At 34.9% G+C, this 23,615-nt stretch overlaps 1 pseudogene; it reads left to right on the top strand.

The window, feature by feature from the left end:
• The window catches only part of LOC138922036 (regulator of DNA class I crossover intermediates 1-like), a 74,528-nt pseudogene that overhangs the window by 33,608 nt on the left and 17,305 nt on the right, over positions 1-23,615 (top strand).

Genomic DNA, 23,615 nt, shown 5'->3' with positions numbered 1-23,615 from the left:
GTAGGTGCACCCCTTCACCCTTTGTGCCCAACCCCCACCCCATCTTTCCCCTGGTAGCCACTAATCTGTTGTCTTTGTCTACATTTTTAAATTCCTCATATGAGAGGAGTCATACAGAAATTGTCCTCCTCTATCTGGCTTATTTCACTTAACATAATTCCCTCAAGGTCCATCCATGTTGTTGCAAATGGGACGATTTTGTTCTTTTCTATGGCTGAGTAGTATTCCATTGTATATATATACCACATCTTCTTTATCCAGTCATCTGTTGATGGGCACTTAGGTTGCTTCCACATCTTGGCTATTGTAAATAATGCTGCAGTGGACACTGGGGTGCATGGGACTTTTGGAATTGCTGACTTCAAGCTCTTTGGATAGATACCCAGTAGTGGGATGGCTGAGTCATAAGGTGTTTCTATTTTTAATTTTTTGAGGAATATCCGTACTGTTTTCCATAGTGGCTGCACCAGTTTGCATTCCCACCAGCAGTGTATGAGGGTTCCTTTTTCTCCACAACCTCTCCAACATTTGTTACTATTTGTTTTAGTTATTTGTGTCATTCTAATGGGTGTAAGGTGATAGCTTAGTGTAGTTTTGATTTGCATTTCCCTGATGATCAGCGATGAGGAACTTCTTTTCATGTGTCTATTTGGCCATCCGTATTTCTTCTTTGGAGAAATGTCTGTTCATGTCTCCTGCCCATTTTTTGATCGGGTTGTTTGATTTTTTTTGTTGTTGAGTTGTGTGAGTTCTTTACATATTATGGATATTAAGCCTTTGTCAGATATATGACTTGCCAATATTTTTTCCCAGTTAGTGGGTTGGTTGTTTGTGAACAGGTCCCTTTCAATCACTAGTTCTTAGCATTTTATATTTTTGTGATATGCTCTTTTTTTCTTTTTATGGATTGAAAAAATATTAGTTGTGGGTTGCTATAGATATAGCCAAATTAGGAGAGAAATTAAGTATAATAATTCTTCTTAGGTCAAAAACTTAATTCTCTGGGCTGTAGAAGATTATGAATCCCAAAACTGGAATGTTCTTTAAAAGTCTTTGAAATCATCATCTTTTTATAAAATTATTGATAGTAAAATTGACCATAGTTCAATGTGTTATGTAATACTTGATTGTAATCACAGTAAAGGAGTAGTTGGTGATGTCATGATGGCCCAGTATACATGATATGGAAAGGATCCTGTGAATAGCAGTACATAATCTCAGTGATGTCAGAGTAATCTGTTAAAGTATAAGTTGTGATGGCTTGATTCTTTCTATGACTTGAAAGATAGCTGGTTATATGCACTTCCATCCAAGACTATGCACATATATGTATATAGATAGAGATATTTAGTGCTAAAATGTTCAATCCTTGTAGTCTCTATAGTTAAAATTATAAAAACATCCAAATTTTTAAAGTTTGAAATATATACGCCATAGAACATACCAAGAAATGATCTTTTACTAAGTTTACATAGAGTTAAAAAATATAAAATTATTAAAGGTTACTATACTAATATATAATGGTAGTGAGTAAAATGGTTATGTAAACGCTCTATCTTGTTAACAAGGTTAACAAGAATATTTAGTTTTGAATCTCTCCCATTTTTAGCATGAGGTGGTTTTATGTCATATTTGTGTACTATTTCTAAATTAATTTATAATTAGCAAATTTATGATAATTTATAAATTGTAGTTATATATTACAGTATTATAGTTATATACAATATGTAATGATATTCAATTTTATTGAAGTATGTTTTCTGCTTTTCAGAGAAGGGAAAATGAAGTATTGTGCTAGGCTTATTAATTTAAGGACCCAATAATTTTTTGTTGTTGCTTTGGTGAGGAAGATTGGCCCTGAGCCAACATCTGTTGCCAGTCTTCCTCTTTTTGTTTGAGGAGTATTGTTGCTGAGCTAACACCTGTGGCCCTCTTCCTCCATTTTGTATATGGGTTGCTGCCACAGCATGGTTTGTTGAGTGGTATGTAGGTCTGTGCCCAGGATCTGAACCAGTGAACCCTGGGCCGCCGAAGCATAGTGTGGGAACTTAACCACTATGCCACTGGGCTGGCCCCCCAATAATTTTCGAGTGATGCAATGAAAAACATTCAGTTACCCATTCCATTTGTATTTTATAAGACTAAAACTTGCATCCTACATCAGCTTTAACTCATCCTTGCTTTGTTAAATAGTTTATAGGATAGAGAATGAGACCCTGTGTAATCTATACTTGAATAATCTTCTACTTAGAGACTGCAGGTTAGTGATTATCTCCAAAGGGGTAAATAATGTTGTACTTCATATGGCAGAAGAGAGAAAAGAGAAGCTAACGTCCCTGGTAAGGTGTGGTGTCACATTGTGAAGTATTAGGGAATTTATTTATTTGGATATATATTTGGAGAGATTTCAGGAAAATTAAAATGAGACTATAACTTACATAAGAAAATGAGTTGAAAAACAGGTTAGAATAAAAAGTGGTCTGGGGCTTACTAGTCCCTGGAGAAGTAGATTGAGCCAATATATAATATTCTCTTCTGTTTTGATTTGTTTGTGTGTTTCTCGCTTCAAGGGATGACATTGTCCCTGCACCATTGACACTGTCTCTCTGAGGCTGAGATGAGATGTGTTATCAGACTTTATTTTCAGCTTTTGTTGATTTTAGACGTTTTTTTAAAAAAAGACTTTTAGTATCTCTTTTTGCCTGCACGCTTTTTTTTTTCTGACTCTTTCTGTCATTGCTTGTCTTTGGACGTCTCGTTTCTGTGTTTCATGGCTTATACATAAAATATACTACAGATATGAATTATTATTGCTGGATAGATTAGTGTTGGGCCATTATAATATCTTTATATGGTACCTTCCTCATTAACAAATGGGTTATCACATCTGCTTTTCACAAGAGTCTGTCCATACTTTCCCCGTTTTGCACTCAGTGGTAGCGATATTCAGAAAGATTAAAGTAGCAGAGGCTGGCCCTGTGGCCGAGTGGTTAAGTTCACGCGCTCCACTACGGCGGCCCAGGGTTGTGCCGGTTCGAATCCTGGACGTGGACATGGCACAGCTCGTCAGGCCATGCTAAGTCGGTGTCCCACATGCCACAACTAGAAGGACCCACAACTAAAAATACACAACTATGTACCGGGAGGTTTTGGAGAGAAAGAAGAAAGATAAAATCTTTTTTTAAACAAAAGATTAAAGTAGCAGTCTAAAATTACTTAGTAAATGGAGGAACTGAGATAAGTACAGTTGTTTCCTTGGGAGAAATCATTATTTTCTGTCAGCGATATTTAACTTTTATTTACTCAAGATCTTGGTGTTCCGGGTCTTTTTTTTTTTAATCTTTTTTTACCTCTGAGAAAATGGTTAGCTCACCATAGATCAACCCTGTTATTTTAGCAGTCATTCAAATACTGACACTGCTTTCATTATTAGAACACTATTTATTTTGTTTTCAATAAGGACACTCTTTCTTTTAGACTAAAAAATACATTTTTAAACTATAGATGTCTACTTAAATGAGGTTTTACGGTAAATTATTTAAATTGTATATATGTACATTTACCCTTTTGGCAGGTTCTTCCTTTTTTTTTTTCAGCTCAGTAATGTTAATTATTCTAATTCCGTGATTTCCGAATTAAACAAAAATCAAGATGCTTTCAGTCCATCATATAAAACAGCACAATTTGGAACATTATTTGAAAGATTAAACAGGTAAGCAAAGATGTTGAAGGAAATAAAGAACCTGTAGCATGCTTTCTTTGAGTTATTAATTTGATTTTACTGGACAGAAGTAGTTTTAGTTAGAAATGTAAACAGACCTAAGTAAAACTTCTAAGGAAAAAAAACCACTGTAAGTAAAATGTAGCATTTAATTAAAGTAGTTATAAGTAACGATTTTCTGATGTACATATCTACCTTTCATTTATTTATTTTAAAAAAAATTTTGGGCCAAGGTGCTTTGCATCTGTTTTATAATCCCTGTTTTATGAATTACTACTTTCTTTTTCTTTATCATAAACATAATAATATTTTTTTCATATTTATGGTAGTTGATCAGTGCCCCATTTTTATTTTCTAGGTGTCTGTATTTAAACTCTGGTTTGTTGTTTTAAAAGACATTAGACTTGTAAAACCAGTTTGAATCACTCTTGGTAATCATAATGAGAAACTTTGACTCTGTAATTCTGTCTCAGTCTTCCTCGTTTTAGTAAATGGCACCACTATTCACTCAGTTGCTTAAGCTAAAAAAAAGTTGTACCTGATTCCTTCCTTTCCTTCAACTCCCAATATCTGTTTCACAAAGTATTGTCAATTCTGTATTCTAATAAACTTTAAAGTTATCTACTCATGTCTCCATCTCTACAGGTTCCATTTCAGTCTAAGCCACCACTGCCTCTTGCCTAGAATTGTAATAGCCATATAACAGTTCTTTTTGTTTCCTCTTTGTCCTTAGGTCTATTTTTTTTCACACTTTATTAATGTATAATCAACATACCATAAACTGAACTTATCTAAAATGTGCACTTTGGTAAGTTGTGACATATGTCAAAAATAATGACCATTCATCATCCCCAGTAGTTTCTTTGGGCACCTTTGTAATCCCTTCCTCTGGCTACTTTACATCCCTTACTCCCATCCCAAGGCAACTGCTGATCTGCTTTCTATCACTGTTGATTAGTTTGTATTTTCTAGAATTTTATATAAATTGCATTAATACAGTATGTTTTCCTTGTTTTGGTCTAGCTTCTTTGACCTAGCATAATTTGAGATTCATCTATGTCGTTGGTTGTGTATATCAATGGTTCATTCCTTTTTATTGCTGAGTAGTATTCCATTGTATGGCCATAGCACAGTTTATTCATCTGTTGATGACCATTTGGCTTTTTTCTCCAAGTTTTGGCTATTCCAAATAAAGCTGCTATGAAAGTTCATATAGAAGTCTTTGTTTAGACATATGCTTTCATTTCTCTTGGGGAAATATCTACGAGTGGAATGGCTGGGTCATATGGTAGGTATATGATTAAATTTTTAAGAAACTGACAAACTGTTTTCTAAAGTGATTTGTACCATTTTACATCGCATCAGCAGTGTATGAGAGTTCCAGTTGCAGCATACCTTTGACAACACTTGGTAAAGTCAGTCTTTTAAATATATCTGCCATTCTAATCAATATGTAATAGTATCTTACTTTGGTTTTAATTTTGCATTTCCCTAATGACTAATGATGTTGGCATCTTTTCATGTGCTTATCAGCCATTTGTGTATCTTTGGTGAAATGCTTACCTTTTTCCTTTCCTTAGTGGTGTCTTTTTGAAGTAAAAAAGGTTTTAATTTTGATGAGATACAGTTTATTAATTTTTTCATTTAGAAATTGTTTGTGTGTTGTCATAGCTAACAAGTCTTTGACTAAGCCAGGGCCATGAAGATTTTTTCCTATGTTTTTTTCTGTCTTGTAGTTTTAGATCTTACATTTAGGTCTCTGATCTGTTTTGAGTTAACTCTTATGTATTGTGTGAGGTAAGGGTCTAAATTCACCATTTGCATTTGTGGAAAGGAAAGAATATCTTTTCCCCACTGAATTGCTTTGGTACCTTTGTTGAAAATCGATTGACCAAAAATGTAAGTTGTTTTTCTTTTCCCCCAGGAATCTCAGTTCTGTTCCATCGGTTAATTATGTCTATCTTTATGTCAGTGCCACACTGTCCTGATTGCTATAGCTTTACTGTATGTTTTGAAATTGAGAACTGTATTAGTCTTCCAGTTTATTGTTCTTTTTTGAAAATGTTTTGGCTTTTCTTAGTCCTTTGCATTTCCATGTAAATTTTAGCATCAACCTGTCAGTTTCTGGAAATAAAAAAAGCCTACTTGGATTTTGATAGGGATTGTATTGAATCTGTAGATCAATTTGGGGAAAATTGCCATCTTAACAATAGTGATTTTTCCAATCCATGAACATGAAATGTTTCTCCTATTCATTTTTTTTTGAATGTCGTAACAGCTTTATTCATAGTGGTCCCAAATTTGAACTAACCGAGATGTCCATTAATAATAGAATATTATGGGGCTGGCCTGGTGGCATAGTGGTTAAGTTTGCGTGCTCCACTTCGGTGGCCTAGGGTTTGCAAGTTTGGATCCCAGGTGCAGACCTAGCACCACTTGTCAAGCCGCACTGTGGTGGCATCCCACACAAAATAGAGGAAGATTGACATAGAGGTTAGCTCAGTGACAATCTTCCTCAAGCAAAAAGAGGAAGATAGGCAACAGATGTTAGCTCAGGGCCAGTCTCCCTCACACACACACAAAAGAATAGAATATTATATAATATTCATGCAGTGAAATAATACACAGAAATGAAAAAAAATAAACTGCTGATACATGCAGTAACAAGCATCTCCATGGAAGAATCTCAACACAAAAAGAGGACCATTGTGTAATTCCATTTATGTGGAGTTCAGAACCTGGCTGAATTAATGAATGGTGATAGCACTCAGAATGGTGGTTACTGTTGGGAGGTGTGGACTTGGAGGGGCATGAGAGAACCTTCCAGTGTGTTTGAAGAGTTTTATTTTTCCAGATTTATTGAGATATAATTGACAAATAAAAATTGTATATATTTAAGATGTTCAAGATGATGATTTCCTATACATATACATTGTGAAATGATTACCACAGTCAAGCTAATTAACACATTCATCACCTCAAATAGTTACCATTTTTGGGTATGTGATCAGACCACTTAAGATCTGCTCTATTAACAAATATGCAATTTACAAGTATACAATATAGTATTATTAACTATAGTCATCATCTTGTACATTAGATCCCCAGAACTTACTCATCTTATAACTGGAAATTTGTACCCTTTGACTAATATCTCATTTCCCCTACTCGCCAGCATCTGGCAACCACCATTCTATTCTCTGCTTCGAGTGTGACGTTTTAGATTCCATGTATGGGTGAAATCATATAGTGTTTGTCTTTCTGTGTCTGACTTATTTCACTTAGCATAATGTTCTCCCTCTTCATCTATGTTGTCACAAATGGCAAGATTTCCTTTTTTATGGCTGAACCATATTACATTGTGTTTGATCTTCTTTAATTTCTCTGAGTAATGGATTTTTTTTTTTAAAGATTGGTACCTGAGCTAACAACTGTTGCCGATCTTTTTTTTGTCCTGCTTTTTCTCCGCAAATCCCCCCAGTACACAGCTATATATTCTAGTTGTGGGTCCTTCTACTTGTAGCATGTGGGATACTGCCTCAATGTGGCCTGATGAGTGGTGCCATGTCCGCGTCCAGGATCCGAACCGGCAAAACCTTGGGCCGCTGAAGTGGAGCGTGTGAACTTAACCACTTGGCCACTGGGCTGGCCCCTCAGTGATGTATTGTAGTTTTCAATATATAAGCAGTGTGCTGCTTTTGTTAAATTTATTTCTAAGTATCTTATTCTTTTTATGCTGTTGTGAATTGAATTATTTTCTTAATTTCATTTTTGGATTGTTCATTGCTAGTGTATAGAAATACAATTAATTTTTGTATATTGATCTTGTATCCTTCAACTTTGCTGAGATCATTATTAGTTCTAGTAGTATTTTTGTGGATTCTTTAGGAGTTTCACCATACTGGATTATGTTGTCTATAAATAAAGGTGTTTTTATCTCTCCTTTTTCAATCTGGTTGCCTTTTACTTGTTTTTCTTGCCTGAGTGACTACAACCTCTAGTACAGTGTTGAATAGCAGTGACAAGAGTGGACATGCTTGCATTTTTCCCACTCTTAGGGAAAAAGCATTTAGCCTTCACTATTAAGTATGATATTAGCTGTAGGTTTTTTTGTAGGTGCCCTTTATCAGGTTGAGGAAAGTCCCTTCTATTCCTAGTTCATTGAACGTTTTTATCATGGATTTTGTCAAATGCTCTTTCTGTGTCCCTTGAGATTATCATCTAGTTTTTTCCTTTATTCTATTAACATGTAATATATTACCGTCTTTTGAAGTATTAAACTACCTTGCACTCCTGGGTTAAAAGCTGCTTGGTCATTATATATAAACCTCTTCATGTAATGCTGGATTTGGTTTGCTAATATTTTGTTTATGATTTTTGCCTCCATATTCATTAGGAAAATTGGTCTGAATTTTTCTTTTCTTCTTATGTTTTTTGTCTGGCTTTCATATCAGGATAATACTGGCCTCATATAATAAAGTGTAAAGTGTTTGCTCTATTTAATAGAAGAATTTGTGGATTCTTTAGATGTTTTTGCATCAGGGCTATTCTTAGTGGGAAGGCTTTTTACTAATTTTTTTTACTTGTGTAAAGATCTATTCAGATTTTCTAATTTCTTCTTGAATCAGTTGTAGTAATATGTGTTTTTCTAGGAATTAATCCGCTTCATCTAAGTTGTATGATTTGTTAGCATAAGGTGATTTATAGTATTCCCTTGAAATCCTTTCAGTTTCTGTCAGGTTGGTGTTGATGTCCCTTTTTGAGTTCTACATCTGTGTCTTTTCTCCTTTTTTTCTTGGTCAGTGTAGCTGAAGATTTGCTAATTTTATTGGTCTTTTTAAAGAACTAAGTTTAGGGTTTTATCAATTTTCTCTATTTTTCTGTTTTTCATTCCATTGATCTCTGCCCTAATGTTTATGATTTCCTTTTTCTGCTTGCTTTTGGCTTAGTTTGCCTGTCTTTTTTTAGTTTCTTAAAGTGCAAGCTTAACTTACTGATTTGATATATTTCTTCTCTCCTAATACAGGCATTAAAAGGTATAAATTTCCCTCTAAGCAGTGCTTAGAGGCCAACCAATGATTAGTTGGAGGTTGTGTTTAAGTACCTTCAGCTAACAAGGCTTCCTCCCTTGCACAAGACCTTACACTCAGCCAGGGATGAGTAGATACCTGTAGCTCTTTCTGGTCTCTCCTGAGTCTGCACTCAGCCTTACACATGTATGCAACCTTCCAGACCACCAGGAGGGTCTGGGAGTTTATCAAAGCCTCTTGTACCTTTTTGTTTTCTGGATCTCTCTATGAAATTTCTGGATGGTTTTTGCTTGCTCCAAATATCTCAGCCTCAGGCAGCTGCAATTTTGGGCTTCTTTGATAGTTTGCCACCAAGACCATGATTATTTTTGACAAATTCCCTGGGCATGAGTCTCCCACCTTCCCGACCCTCTCCAGACAAGCTCAGCCTTGGTAGGCTACCAGCCATGGAGTTGGGGGTGGAGGGATGGTGGCAGCCTAAGGCTAAAACTCCACAGGCTCCCACTGGTTCTACTAAGGTTGAGTAGTTTTTCTTGAAGTACTGCTTCACAGTTTATTGGATGCCATTGGTCACTCCCCATATTTGAGATGATTTTTTTGGTGAGTGTTATCTGGTTCTGTTACTGCTTTTAGGGCACAAGATTTGCCAGGTTTCTCAGTCTCTCATTCCAGAAGTCTGGCCCCACAATTGATTAATTTTGAATGTTAAACCAACCTTGTATTCCTGAGATAAACCCTGCTTGGTCACAATGTGCTAACCTTGTTATGCATTCATTGGATTTGATTTGCCAAAATTTTGTTAGGGATTTTTACATTAGTCTTCATGAGGGAGATTACTTTCTAGTAATATCTTGTAATATCTTAGTCTGGTTTTGATATCAGCCTAATGTTGGTGTCATGGAATGAGTTGAGAAGTATTCCCTCCTGTGTAATTTTCTGAAAGAGTTTGTGTAGGATTGGTACATTTCTTCCTTAAATGTCTGGTAGAGTTCATCAGTGAAGTCAGTTGGTATGAAGTTCTTTTTGTGAGAAGGTTTTTTTTTTTTACTATAATTTCCATTTTTTACTAGATAGAAGGCTAGTTGGATTATTATTTTTTTAGTGAGCTTTGGTAGTTTGTGTCATACAAAAAATGTATCGATTTTATCTATGTTGTAAAATTTATTGACTTAAAGTTATTCATAATATCTCCTTATTATGCGTATGAAATCTTTAACTTCTGTAGTGATGTCTTTTCTCCCATTACTAATATGGGTAAGTTGTTTCTTCTCCCCTTTTTCCCAGTGATTATTCTGATTAGAGACTTGCCAATTTTATTTATTTTCTCACAGAATCATCTTTCAGTGTCACGTATTTCTTTTGTTTTTATTTCATTGAATTCTGCTCTTATCTTTATTTCCTTTTGTCTGTTTACTTTGGATTTAATTTACTCCTTTTTTCCTGATTTCTTAAGGTGAAAGCTGAGGTCATTGACTTGAGACTATTTTTCTTTTCTAATGCACGTGTTTAGTGCTGTAAATTTTCCATAACTGCTGCTTTGCTGCATCCTACAAATTTTGATATGTTTTGTTTTATTTTCATTCAGTTAAAAAACTTTCTAGTTTTCCTTTTGATTTCTTCTTCACTCCATGAGATATTTAGAAATTTGTTATTTGGTTCCTAAAGACTTTTCTGTTATCTTTCTAAATTAATTCCATTGTGGACAGGGAACATCCTTTGTGTGATTTGAATCCTTTCAAATTTATTGAGACTTGTATTATGGTTATGAATATAGTTTACATTTAGTGCAACAATTGATATATGATTGGATTTGTCTGTTCTCTTGCTATTTATTTTTTATTTCTCCCATATAATCTTTGTTCCCTTTCCCTCTTTTCTGCCTTTATTTGATTTTAGTCTTTTTTATGACTTACTTTATCCTTTTGTTGGCTTGTTATCTATAACTCTGTTTTGTTTTTCAGTGGTTTCTTTAGAATTTATTGTATATATTTTAATTTATGACAGACTATATTCTAGTTGTGTTATACTACTTCAAGTATTGTGTAAGAACCCTGTAATGGTATGCTTCCGTTTCTCCCCTCTGGCCTTTGTGGTGTTGTATTCATACATTCACTTATATAAATGTTATAAATCCAAAAATATATTATTGTTCCTTTTGCTTTAAAGAGAGTTAAAAATTAAGAAAATATGTTTTTTATACTTAAGCACAAATTTATCATTTTTGGTGGTCTTTGTTATTTTGTGTAGATCTAGATTTCCGTGTGGTGATATTTTCCTTGAAAGACTTTTGTTAACATTTCTTATAGTGTGGGGCTGCTAGTAATTAATTCTTTCAGCTTCTGTGTATTTGTAAGTTTTTATTCTTTTCTTTTTGAAAGGTATCTTTTGCATTGTTTCCTACTAGAAGTTGCTGTCATTCTTATCTTAATATCTATATATCTAATATATAATTTTTCTCTGTTTCTAAGATTTTTCTATCATAGATTCTCCATGGTGGATTTTCTATCATAGATTTCTATCCATTGATTAGGATGTTCCTTTTCTTTTTATTTCTTGTCTTTGAGCTGCATTGAGCATCTTGGATCTGTGAACTTAGTTTTTATCGAATGTGGAAAATTCAGCCATTGATTTTTTGGATATTTTTTATTCCTCTCCTCTCTTCTTTGGGGACCTTAATAACATGTAAGTTAGTCCATTTGAAGTTGTGTCACAGTTTATTGATGCTCTGTTTATTTATCTTCATCTTTTTTTCTCTCATTGTTTCATTTTATATAGATTATATTGCTTTTTCTTCAGATTCTCTAGTTGTATCTTCTTTGGTGTCTAATCTCTGTGTAAATCTATTCAGTATATTTTTTATCTCTAGAAGTTTGTTTTGACTCTTCTTTATATCTTCCATGTTTCTATTCAACATCCTCAGTCTTTCATCTATCTTTTTGGACGTAGGGAATATAGTTCTGATAACTCTTTTAATGTCCTTGTCTACGAATTCTATCATTTGTGTCATTTCTTGGTCTATTTCTAATAATTGATTTTTCTCTTCATTATGGGTTGTAACTTTCTACTTTTTTGCATTCCTGATAATTTTTTTTTAGATTGTATACATTATGAATTTCATCTTTTTGGTCTGGAAATTTTTGTATTCCTATAAATTTTCCTGAGGTTTTTCTGGGATTTTAGTTGCTTGGAAACAGTATGATCTTATTAAGGCTTGCTTTAAACTTTGTTAAACAGGACCAGATACACCTTCACTCTGTGGCTAATTTTGCCCCCTGCTAAGGCAATATCCTTCTTGTATTCTTAGAGTTCCTTTGAATTAAGAGGTTTTCCACTCTAACTGGTGGAAACACAAAATTTTCCCATTTCTGTTTGAGTTCCTGGAATTGTTCAATCTTCTCATCTTGGGTGTTGCTTTTCCCAGCCTTGGGTAATTACTTCATACGCATGTGCTGATCAGTACTTAGCTGAAGATTTGAGAACTTTCTGTAGATCTCTGGAGCCCTCTCTCTTTGAAGCACTCTCCTTCATGGTACTCTGCCCTGCATACTCTGTTCTCTGCAGTCTTCCTGACCTTCCAGTGCTCTTTCCTCAACAAAGGGAATCTGTGGGCTCCAACTGGATTTCCCCTCTCTGTTCTGTGGCTTGGATACTCTCTCCAAGCAATAAGCTAGGAGCAGTCATAGAATTCACCTTACTTGTTTTCTCTCTGTCAGGGATCGTTATCCTATTCTATCCAATGGCCCAAGTCTGAAAGCCATTGTCTCATACAGTTTGTCCAGTTTTATAATTCTGTCAGTCAATGAGGCTAAATCTTGTTTCTCTAACTTCATTTTGGCCAGATGGAAATCAGCATATTCGTATTCACCCAGCAGTCAGACTGATATTTTTTAAGGCAAAAAGCAAGAGAGTTTTACTTTTGTACTTAGCAATTTTCAATATTTCTTATTGCTCTTTTCCAAAATAAAGCTCTACATGATCTGGGCCCTTTTGTACCTTTTAAGCCTTAGGCCGTAAGTTTTCTTTCACTGATTCTATTCTAGCTTTACTCCTCTTCTTTTTGTTTCTCACATGTGCTGCAAATCTTGTATTTGTGTTTATTCCATCCCCCTGCAGTATGCATACTCCTCTCTTTATATGTCTAATCATTCTGTATCTTTAGCTTATTTATCACTTCTTTGCTAGGAACTTTCCTGACCAGCTATCTGAAAAGGACCTCCAACACAAGTTGTTCCATCGTCTGATCTTGTAGCACCTATAAAGCTGCTGTAATTATCTTTTTTATTTGTTTATTTCTTTTATCCATTGTACTTATTAATGGTTAGTTATCTTATTTATTTGTTATTATCTTCCTTCACTAGAATATAAGCTGTATTATCTCCCTACCACATGGCAGGCATACATTAAATATCTATTTAATGCACATAAAAGGCTTATTTAGATAATGAATTTATCCATATTGTAGTCCGTAAATGAATGAACTTTTATCTATAGGAAAAAGTGTTAAAGAAGTTGGATCGATTTATCTTAGTAAGGCTTTTATATTTTTAGCATCATTTCTCTCTGTCATCTTTACAAGTAGCAATCCTTCCCAACATTCAGTCCCCAACTCAAATGCCACCAACTTGATTTTTCTCAAGTAAAAGCATTTCTTTTATTTACTGTCGTAACACTGTAGAATAGCACTTATCACTTTCTAGTTTTTCTTTCCCCTTCCGGACTATTTCTTGTGAGCAATAACTGTGCATTATACATTTCTCTGTTCTCCAGATCTCTCAGTGAGTGATTCTTCTGAGTCAGAATGCTTAAAATGCTGTTTAAAAATGATTATTTACATTTGTAGTGTGCTTTCTAATTTATGAAGTGCTTTTACATTTATTTTCTCATTTAAAGTAATACAGTTTCTCTGGTGTGAATGGTGTATATTATTGTGTGCTATAGGTTATGCCTTTGATATCACAGAATAACATTATTCTGCTCAAAACACCACTAAGACCCGTATTGAGAAACAGTGTAGGATCACGGTCTATGAACATTCCTGGACAAAATCTCTCTCTCTCCTTAATGCCAAACTGAATTCTTTTCTCTCTCTGTCCCCAATACGTGGCATAGTGCCTGGAACACGGCAGGTGGACCTGCTCATTAGATGTTTAATGAATAACTTAAAAAATAAAATTGGAAATCAATCAGTTTTAGCGGTCTATGTTTCTTTTCTAAATTTCTTTGGTACCTCCAATCTCTGGAACAGCCCACCCCTAAGTAAATTTGTGGATAGTCAATGGCAACAAAGTCCAGAGTATCTTGATTTTTTTTTTTTTGTTAGATTGGCACCTGAGCTAACATCTGTTGCCAATCTTTATTTATTTCTGTTTTTCTTCTTACCCCCAAAACCCCCCAGTACATAGTTGTATATTCTGGTTTTAGGTCCTTCTGCTTCTGCTATATGGGACGCCATGTCAGCATGGCTTAATGAGCAGTGTGCTAGGTCCGCACCCAGGATCTGAACTGGCGAAACCCTGGGCTTCCGAAGTGGAACGTGTGAACTTAACCTCTCTGCCACAGGGCCAGCCCCAGAATATCTTGATTTTTAATTATTTCGTATAATAGCTTTGATTCTTTTATACAAGTTGGACATAACTTAGAATTATGATTTATACATTAGAAGGGAACTTATAAGTTATCTAGGCTAACCTTTTCATCTAATTCGTCTTATCTCTTGGCTTTATTACATATATATGCATTTGTATCTGTATTGCTCTCCCTTGGGAACTTCAGAGTTGTTTTTATATCCTTGTTAGGTTGAGAGATATCTGTTATAGTGTTCTGATAACTCTGATTTGATGTTTTAACACTGGGGATAATTTTTCCCTGCAGTGTGTTCAAAATATCTTTCTCTGATTAAACAGAGCAGCAGTTACATGCAGTGGTTGTCTAGGGTATTCACTAGACCTTATTACAGAAGACATGATATAGGTTGGTCATATTTTGTTAATATAACAGTGAATTGAACCACATCATACTTCATTTCAACACATTTTTTTGTGTTGAAATACAAAACTAAGTGTAGATTATTTTCATACTCACTGAGGCACATTAGACAAATTTCCACCCAAAAAAAATATTATTTATTCAAATAAAAAACTGAAAACATAGTCCAGGTAAATGTTAGTAGCTACTCAGTATGTTCTCTAAGAATTTAACTTTAAGTTTCTAAATGAAAATTTTCTATGCTTTTCTTGTTAAATATGTTTTTATTTATCTCAAAGTCCAGGAAATCGGAATTTCCTTACTGAAAGACCTGATATAGTTACAGGTGAAGATTGTGGAACCATGGATGAGAGAAGACAGTCAGACTTCATTATTGAAAAACAGTCAGTACAACATATTTTGGAAGAAAATAGGAAAGAGATTTCAAGTTTTCTTGAAGATGCGAACCAGCCAACACCCAGCCTTCTGTCAGAGAATTGTGACTCTTTTATTAGTGAAAATGTGATCAATTTATTAAACATAGATCAGTGGAGTATAAAGAAAACCTTTGACAAGTGTGGTTTTGACAGTATGGGAGATATTTGTGCAGTCACTAGTTCTGATAAAAACCATTCCACTGAGAGATGCATTAGAAGTACTTTTACAAATCCAGAGTTGACTTTTAGTAATTCTACTTTTAATAAGACAAGTTACCCAGAAAAGTGTCAGCCAAACAAGAACTATCAGAAAGAGTATAACGATCATGAAAGAAATAATCTTAGTACATCTTTTGAGAAGGATAGTTTCCCAGCCAGCTCTGAAAAAAAAGGTTGGTGTTATACGCGAGAAGGGTAATAATCTATTGGTCTTTTTGTTTTTAGTACATATTTATATATAATATAGATATGTGTGTGTGTGTGTGTGTGTGTGTGTGTGTATTTGGAGGAGTATAAAATTGAAAATAGAGTGACTGTCTATTATGTGACATTGTGTGGACCAGTGATTTCGTTCCATATGGGTCATGCTAATAAGCTTCCAATTTAAAAAAAAGAACTAGTCTGTGCTAGAGTTTTAGTTCAATGCATACTTTTATTTTTAAAGGAAAATTTGAAAGTGATTACCAAGAGAAGGCACCACAGAAGACAATCCAGATATATCCAGTGAACCGTTTGTAAGTTTTCAGGTAAATCTGGGGAATGCAATTCAGCATCTAGTATAATGCGTATTGAAGGGTTGAATTGATGCAATGTGAGGTAGGGGTGTTGCTGTCTCAGAGTGGGCAGACTGGCCTCTACAAAGGCTTACCAGTTGTCAGAATCTTAGTAATATCATCCTAGTTGAGAGTATGGTGCTCGTATTTGCCAGCACAAAGCCGTCATCTTATCTGAATCTTAGTGTTAATTAGATTTGAGAAAACTGACTTATGTGTTCAAGAAACTTACACACTCACCAGAATGTCAATTTATTAATTTACAGTAAGAAATAGAAGGGTTACTTATATAGGAATGTTTACTGGCATGATAAGCATGTTTTCTAATTTTTGGCAGCTCTCCATGGGAAGGTGGCTTGGTTAGTATAGAATCAGAACAAGGGAGTAATAGAATTCAGATGCTAATGGCATAAGCAAACATATCAAGAGTTTATGGGACTGCAGTTATACTTAATTAAAGAAAACTTGTAGTTTCGGAATAGTCCTAACTTTCTTGGTAATAATTGTGGTTTAGTCAAATCTTGGTAATTAACAATCATGAATTAGAATAGGTTTTTATTTTAGAAGTACTTTCTTATGGAAATATTTAAAATATCTATTTGTAAAAAGAATACCTATATGCCATTTTTATGGGATTGGCACAACGAATAAAACATTCAGAACTTATTTAATAAAATAAAAAAATTAGGTTCTTTGCTGTCAAACTTCCAGGTATTCAGAAACTTATGAATAAAAATTAGCATGTTAGACCTTGAATTTTAAAATGTACTTTATGAAAGTGATTTTAGAACATGGTTCTCAAAGCTGGGTGCAGAACTGAATCACTCAAGGGGGTGATTTTAAAATACAAAATACCAAATTTGACCCACACCCTTAGGATGGAGCTTATTTATTTTTTAAAAAGCTTCCCTTATAATTCTGATCTGCAGCCAACTTTGGGAACCATAATTTAGAACAATAATTTTCAGAGAGAATAAATCAAACTTTAATACTGTCTTATTTGTGACCCTAGGGGTAACATCCCTTTGAAAGAATTGCCTTCTAAGCAGTCGTGGAACTTTGGACTTGGTGAGGTAAAGTACATTTTACATTATCTTTCCAATTAAGTCAGTTGATAATTCATGTCATATTTTAGTATTTGCAGTGTACTTTCATTTAAGGTTAGCTTTTATTGAAAAATTTCTTTTTAGGCTACTTTTCCTTACTCTGGAGAAATTATAGTTTAGGTCTAGAAATAAAATTATTGCCTTTTCAGAAACTATAATGTGTTTATTTGAGAAAAACCAATCTAGATGCATTTATTTCTTTATTTCTTTAAATTTTTATTTTTTTCGGATGTACATCGTATTTCGAATTCTGTGTACATTACATCATGTTCCCCGCCCGCACGCTAATTATAGTGCATCCCCTCCCATGTGAGCCTAATCACCCCTTTTGCCCTCCTGCCTCCCCCAGTGGTAACCACTAGTCCAATCTCCAATGCTATGTGTTTTTTTTTTTCTTTTTGTCGTTTTTAATCTTCTACTTATGAGTGAGATCATATGGTATTTGACTTTCTCCCTCTGACTTATTTCACTCAGCATAATACCCTCAAGGTCCATCCATGTTGTCACAAATGGCCGGATTTCGTCATTTCTTATGGCTGAGTAGTAGTCCATCGTGTATAAATACCACATCTTCTTTATCCATTCGTCCCTTGATGGGCACCTAGGTGGCTTCCAAGTCTTGGCTATTGTGTATAATGCCGCAGTGAACTTAGGGGTGCAAGGATCTTTATCCCTTTGTGTTTTCAAGTTCTTTGGATAAATACCCAGCAGTGGAATAGCTGGATCGTATGGTAGATCTATCCTTAATTTTCTGAGGATACTCCATCCTGCTTTCCATAGTGGCTGCACCAACTTGCACTGCCACCAGCAGTGAACAAGGGTTCCCTTCTCTCCACACCCTTTCCAACATTCGTTGTTTCCTGTGTTGTTATTTATAGCCATTCTGACCGGAGTGAGGTGATACCTCATTGTAGTTTTGATTTGCATTTCCCTGATAGCTAATGATGTTGAGCATCTTTTCATATGCCTGTTGGCCATCTGGACCTCTTTGGAGAAATCTCTGTTCAGATCTTTTGCCCATTTTCTAATTGGATTGTTGGTTTTTTTTGTTGTTGATCTATATAAGATCTTTGTATATTTTGGATATTAACCCCTTATTTGATATATGGTTTGCAAATAGCTTCTCCCAATTGTTAGGTTCTCTTTTCGTTTTGTTGATGGTTTCCTTTGCTGTGCAGAAGGTTTTTAGTTTGATGTACTCCCATTTGTTCATTTTTTCTTTTGTTTCCCTTGCCTGGTCAGACATGGGACTTGAAAATATGCTGCTCAGACCAATGTCATAGAGCATACTGCCTATGTTTTCTTCTAGAAGTCTCATGGTTTCGGGTCTTACATTCAAGTCTTTAATCCATTTTGAGTTGATTTTTGTGCATGGTGTAAGGGAATGGTGTACTTTCATTCTTTTGCATGTGGCTGTCCAGTTTTCCCAACACCATTTATTGAAGAGACTCTCCTTTCTCCATCGTATGCTCTTGGCTCCCATAAACGTGTGGGTTTACTTCTGGGCTCTCAATTTTGTTCCATTGATCTGTGTGTCTGTTTTTGTGCCAGTACCATGCTGTTTTGGTTACTATGGCTTTGTAGTACAATTTGAAATCAGGGAGTATGATACCTCCAGCTTTGTTCTTTTTTCTCAGGAATCCTGTGGCTATTCGGGGTCTTTTGTTGTTCCATATAACTTGTAGGATTCTTTGTTCTATTTTTGTAAAAAATGTTGTTGGAACTTTGATAGGGATTGTGTTGAATCTATAGATTGCTTTAGGAAGTATGGACATTTTAACGATGTTAATTCTTCCAATCCAAGAGCACGGACTATCTTTCCATTTCTTTGTGTCTTCTTCGATTTCTTTCAACAATGTTTTATAGTTTTCGGTGTAGAGATCTTTCACCTCTTTGGTTAAGTTTATTCATAGGTATTTTATTCTTTTTGTTGCAATTGTAAATGGGATTGTATTCTGAATTTCTCTTTTTGCTACTTCGTTGTTAGTGTATAGAAACGCAACTGAGTTTTGTACATTGATTTTGTATCCCGCAACTTGACTATATTCCTTTATTATTTCTGAAAGTTTTTTAGTGGACTCTTTAGGGTTTTCTAGATATAAAATCATGTCGTCTGCAAAGAATGACAGTTTCCCTTCTTCTTTTCCAATGTGGATCCCTTGTATTTCTTTTTCTTGCCTGATTGCTCTGGCTAGGACTTCCAATACTATGTTAAATAAGAGTGGTGACAGCGGGCATCCTTGTCTGGTTCCTGTTCTTAGAGGGATAGCTTTCAGTTTTTCTCCATTGAAAATGATATTTGCTGTGGGTTTGTCATATATGGCCTTTATTATGTTGAGGTATTCTATACCCATTTTATTTAGAGTTTTTATCATAAATGGATGCTGTATCTTGTCAAATGCTTTCTCTGCATCTGTTGAGATGATCATGTGATTTTTATTCTTCATTTTGTTAATGTGGTGTATCACGTTGTTAGATTTGCAGATGTTAAACCATCCCTGCATCCCCGGAATGAATCCCACTTAATCATGATGTATGATCTTTTTAATGTATCGTTGTATTCGATTTGCTAGTATTTTGTTGAGGATTTTTGCCTCGATGGTCATCAGTGATAGTGGCCTGTAATTTTCTTTTTTTGTGTTGTCCTTGTCTGGTTTTGGTATCAGGATAATGTTTGCATCGTAGAAGGAGTTAGGAAGCCTCTCCTCCTCTTCAATTTTTTGGAAGAGTTTGAGAAGGATAGGTATTAACTCTTCTTTGAGTGTTTGGTAGAATTCACCAGGGAAGCCATCTGGTCCTGGACTTTTACTTTTTGGGAGGTTTTTGATTGCTGTTTCGATCTCCTTACTGGCGATCGGTCTATTCAAATTTTCTACATCTTCTTGGTCCAGTTTTGGAAGGTTGTATGTTTCTAAGAATTTATCCATTTCTTCTAGATTATCCAATTTGTTGGCGTATAGCTTTTCATAGTATTCTCTTATTATCTTTTGTATTTCTGAGGTGTCCGTTGTAATCTCTGCTCTTTCATTTCTGATTTTATTTATTTGAGCCTTCTCTCTTTTTTTCTTGGTGAGTCTAGCTAAGGGTTTGTCCATTTTGTTTATCTTTTCGAAGAACCAGCTCTTGGTTTCATTAATTTTTTCTATTGTTTTCTTAGTCTCTATTTCATTTATTTCTGCTCTGATTTTTATTATTTCCTTCCTTCTGATTTTGGGCTTTGTTTGTTGTTCTTTTTCCAGTACCTTTAGGTATGCTTTTAGATTGTCTATTTGGGATTTTTCTTCTTTGTTGAGGTAGGCCTGAATTGCTATAAACTTCCCTTGTAGAACCGCTTTTGCTGTATCCCACAGATTTTGGCGTGTCATGTTTTCATTTTCATTTGTCTCCAGGAATTTTTTGATATCTTCTTTGATTTCTTCATTGACCCAATCATTGTTCAGTAGCGTTTTGTTCAATCTCCACATTTTTGTGGCTTTTCTGGTTTTCTTTCTGTAGTTGATTTCCAGTTTCATACCTTTGTGGTCAGAAAAGATGCACGGTATTATTTCGATCTTCTTAAATTTATTGAGACTTGTTTTGTGGCCTAATATGTGATCAGTCCTGGAGAATGTTCCATGGGCATTTGAAAAGAATGTGTACTCTGTGGTTTTTGGATGGAATGTTCTGTATATATCTACTAAGTCCATCTGGTCTAATGTGTCCTTTAAGGCGAGTGTTTCCTTATTGATCTTCTGTTTGGATGATCTATCCATTGGTGTAAGTGGAGTGTTAAAGTCCCCTACTATTATTGTGTTACTGTCTATTTCTCCTCTTATGTCTGTTAATAGTTGCTTTATATATTTAGGTGCTCCTATGTTGGGTGCGTAGATATTTACAAGTGTTATATTTTCTTGTTGGATTGTTCCCTTTATCTTTATGTAGTGCCCGTCTTTGTCTCTTATTACAGTTTTTGATTTAAAGTCTATTTTGTCTGATATAAGTATTGCTACCCCTGCTTTCTTTTCTTTGCCATTTGCATGGAATATCTTTTCCCATCCTTTCACTTTCAGTTTGTGAGTGTCTGTAGGTCTGAAGTGTGTCTCTTGTATGCGGCATATACATGGATCTTGTTTTTTTATCCAGTTGGCCACCCTATGGCATTTGATTGGAGCATTTAGTCCATTGACATTTAAAGTAGTTATTGATAAATATGTATTTATTGCCATTTTGTCACTTTTTCTTTTTTTGGGTGTTTTAGTAGTTCTTCTCAGTTCCTTTCTTTTTCTCTTGCTCTCTTCCCTTGTGGTTTGATGGTTATCTTTAGTAATGTGTTTGATTTCTTTTGTCTTACTTTTTGTCCTGCTTGTTGTAGGTTTCTGGTTTGTGGTTACCATGAGGATCCTATTTAATATACTGTGCATGTAACAGTCTATATTGAGTAGATAGACTCTTTAGCTTGACCTCTTTCTAAAAGCTCTACTTTTTCACTCCCCTCCTCCCACATTATGTTTTTCACATTATATATAGTCTTGTGTTTAGTGTGTGTCTATCTATTACCCTCTTATCATTGAAATAGGTGATTTTAGTACATTTGTCTTTTAACCTTCATATTATCTTCACAGGTAGTTGATCTGCTGCCTTTACTGTCCTTTTACCTTACTAGTGATTTTATTGCCTGTCTTTTGTTGTTGTTGTTTTGGGGTTTTTTGATAATTTTTTTTTATCTCTATTTGTGGTTATTGCTTTCCCGCTTAAATAAGTCCCTTCAGCATTTCTTGCAGAACTGGTTTCTTGGTGATAAACTCCTTTAATTTTTGCTTGTCTGGGAAGCTGTTTATCTCTCCTTCCATTCTGAATGACAACCTTGATGGATAGAGTATTCTTGGTTGTAGGTTTTTTTCCCTTTAGCCTTTAAATATGTCGTGCTAGTCTCTTCTTGCCTGTAGGGTCTCGACTGAGAAGTCCACTGATAGTCTGATGGGCTTCCCTTTATATGGCACTTGCGGCCTTTCTCTTGCTGCTGTTAGGATTCTCTCTTTGTCTTTAATTTTAGAATTTTGATTATAATATGTCTTGGTGTGGGCCTCTTTGGGCTTCTCTTGTTTGGAGCTCTCTGTGCTTCCTGAAGTTGGATGTCTGTTTCCTTCCTCAGGTTAGGAAAATTTTCCTCTATTATTTCTACAAATAAACTTTCTGTCCCTTTGTCTCTCTCTTCTCCTTCTGGGACCCCTATAATCCGAATGTTAGCACGCTTGATATTGTCCCAGAGTTCCCTTACTCTCTTCTCATTCTGTCTAATTCTTTTTTCTCTTTTCTGTTCTGCTTGGGTGATTTCCTCTAGTCTTTCATCTAGTTCGCTGATCCGTTCTTCTCCTTCCTCTACTCTGTTATTGAGTCCCTCGAGTGAATTTCTCATTTTGAGTATTGTATTCTTCATTTCTGATTGTTTTTTTTTTATATCTTCCAAGTCTTTGCTGATGTGCTCACTGTGTTCATCCATTCTTCTCCACATATCTGTGAGCATCCTCATGATATTTTGTTTGAATTCCTTGTTGAGTAGGTCACTAGTTTCTGTTTCACTTAGTTCTAATCTACAAGAGCCGGATCCTGTAAGCTCTTCACAGCAAAAGAGACTCAAGTTCAGAAAGATTAAATAACTTGTTCACAGTTACACATTTGAGCCAGGATTCAAACTTTTGTCTTATCTGACTGTATATTTTCAACTATATTAATTGTTTTGTCTTTTTGTCTTCAGTATGTACATTGAGTACATATCATGAATTCATTTAATAGAATTTATTGTCGTTCTCCTATATGCTAGACACTGAAGATTCAGTGGTGAAGAAACAGTTTTTGTTCTTATGAAGCTTATATTGTGTTATGCACTAGACTCTGCAAGGTACAGAGATGAAGGGACATGGGACCTGTTTTTAGGAAGCTATGGTCTAGACAGAAACAGAAAAAAATATAATACATTTAGATAAATTGCTCCAATTGGGGTTTGTACAAAGGGCAGTGGGAGACAAGTAAAAAATAATTCTAAGTTTCATGGCTAGTCAGGAGGAAGATGTAATAGAGGAGAAAACTTTTGATCTGGATATCAATTAATAAGTTTACCAAATGGACAAACTGCCTTCATACTATGAAGAAGCAACATAGATAGAAACTAACAAGTGAGAGAGTATAGCTTATTTTAGAAGCTGCAAAGTAACTTCATTCCAGTTGTTGTTATTGGTACTACTATAGTGTAAATTACAAGCGATGGCGGAATGGCAAAAGATAATTCTAGACAATATAAAGGGCTAGGTCATAAAAGACTTTACATGACATATACCAGTTTTATTTTCTGTCACCAAACAGAGCCACTGAAAAAATTTTAGTAGAGGAGTTTGATGACATCTGAGTATTAAAAAGTTGACTCTAGCAACAATGAGAGATTTGAGAAGTGGCATGACTCAAGGCAGGGCAAAAAATAATGAGGGCTTGAAGTTGAGCAGTGTAAGTAAGGATGGAAATGAGGGAAGAGCTATCACAAAGATTTAGAAGATCTTGATTTGATAGTTGTTGTTGATTAGTTAAGGGAGAAGGAACACATTGAAGGAGAC

This window comes from Equus caballus, unplaced genomic scaffold (assembly GCF_041296265.1).
Source record: "Equus caballus isolate H_3958 breed thoroughbred unplaced genomic scaffold, TB-T2T haplotype1-0000035, whole genome shotgun sequence".
NCBI classification, from domain to species: Eukaryota; Metazoa; Chordata; class Mammalia; order Perissodactyla; family Equidae; genus Equus; species Equus caballus.
Note: the sequence above shows the minus strand (reverse complement) of the source record. Positions and strands in the feature narration are given on the sequence as shown.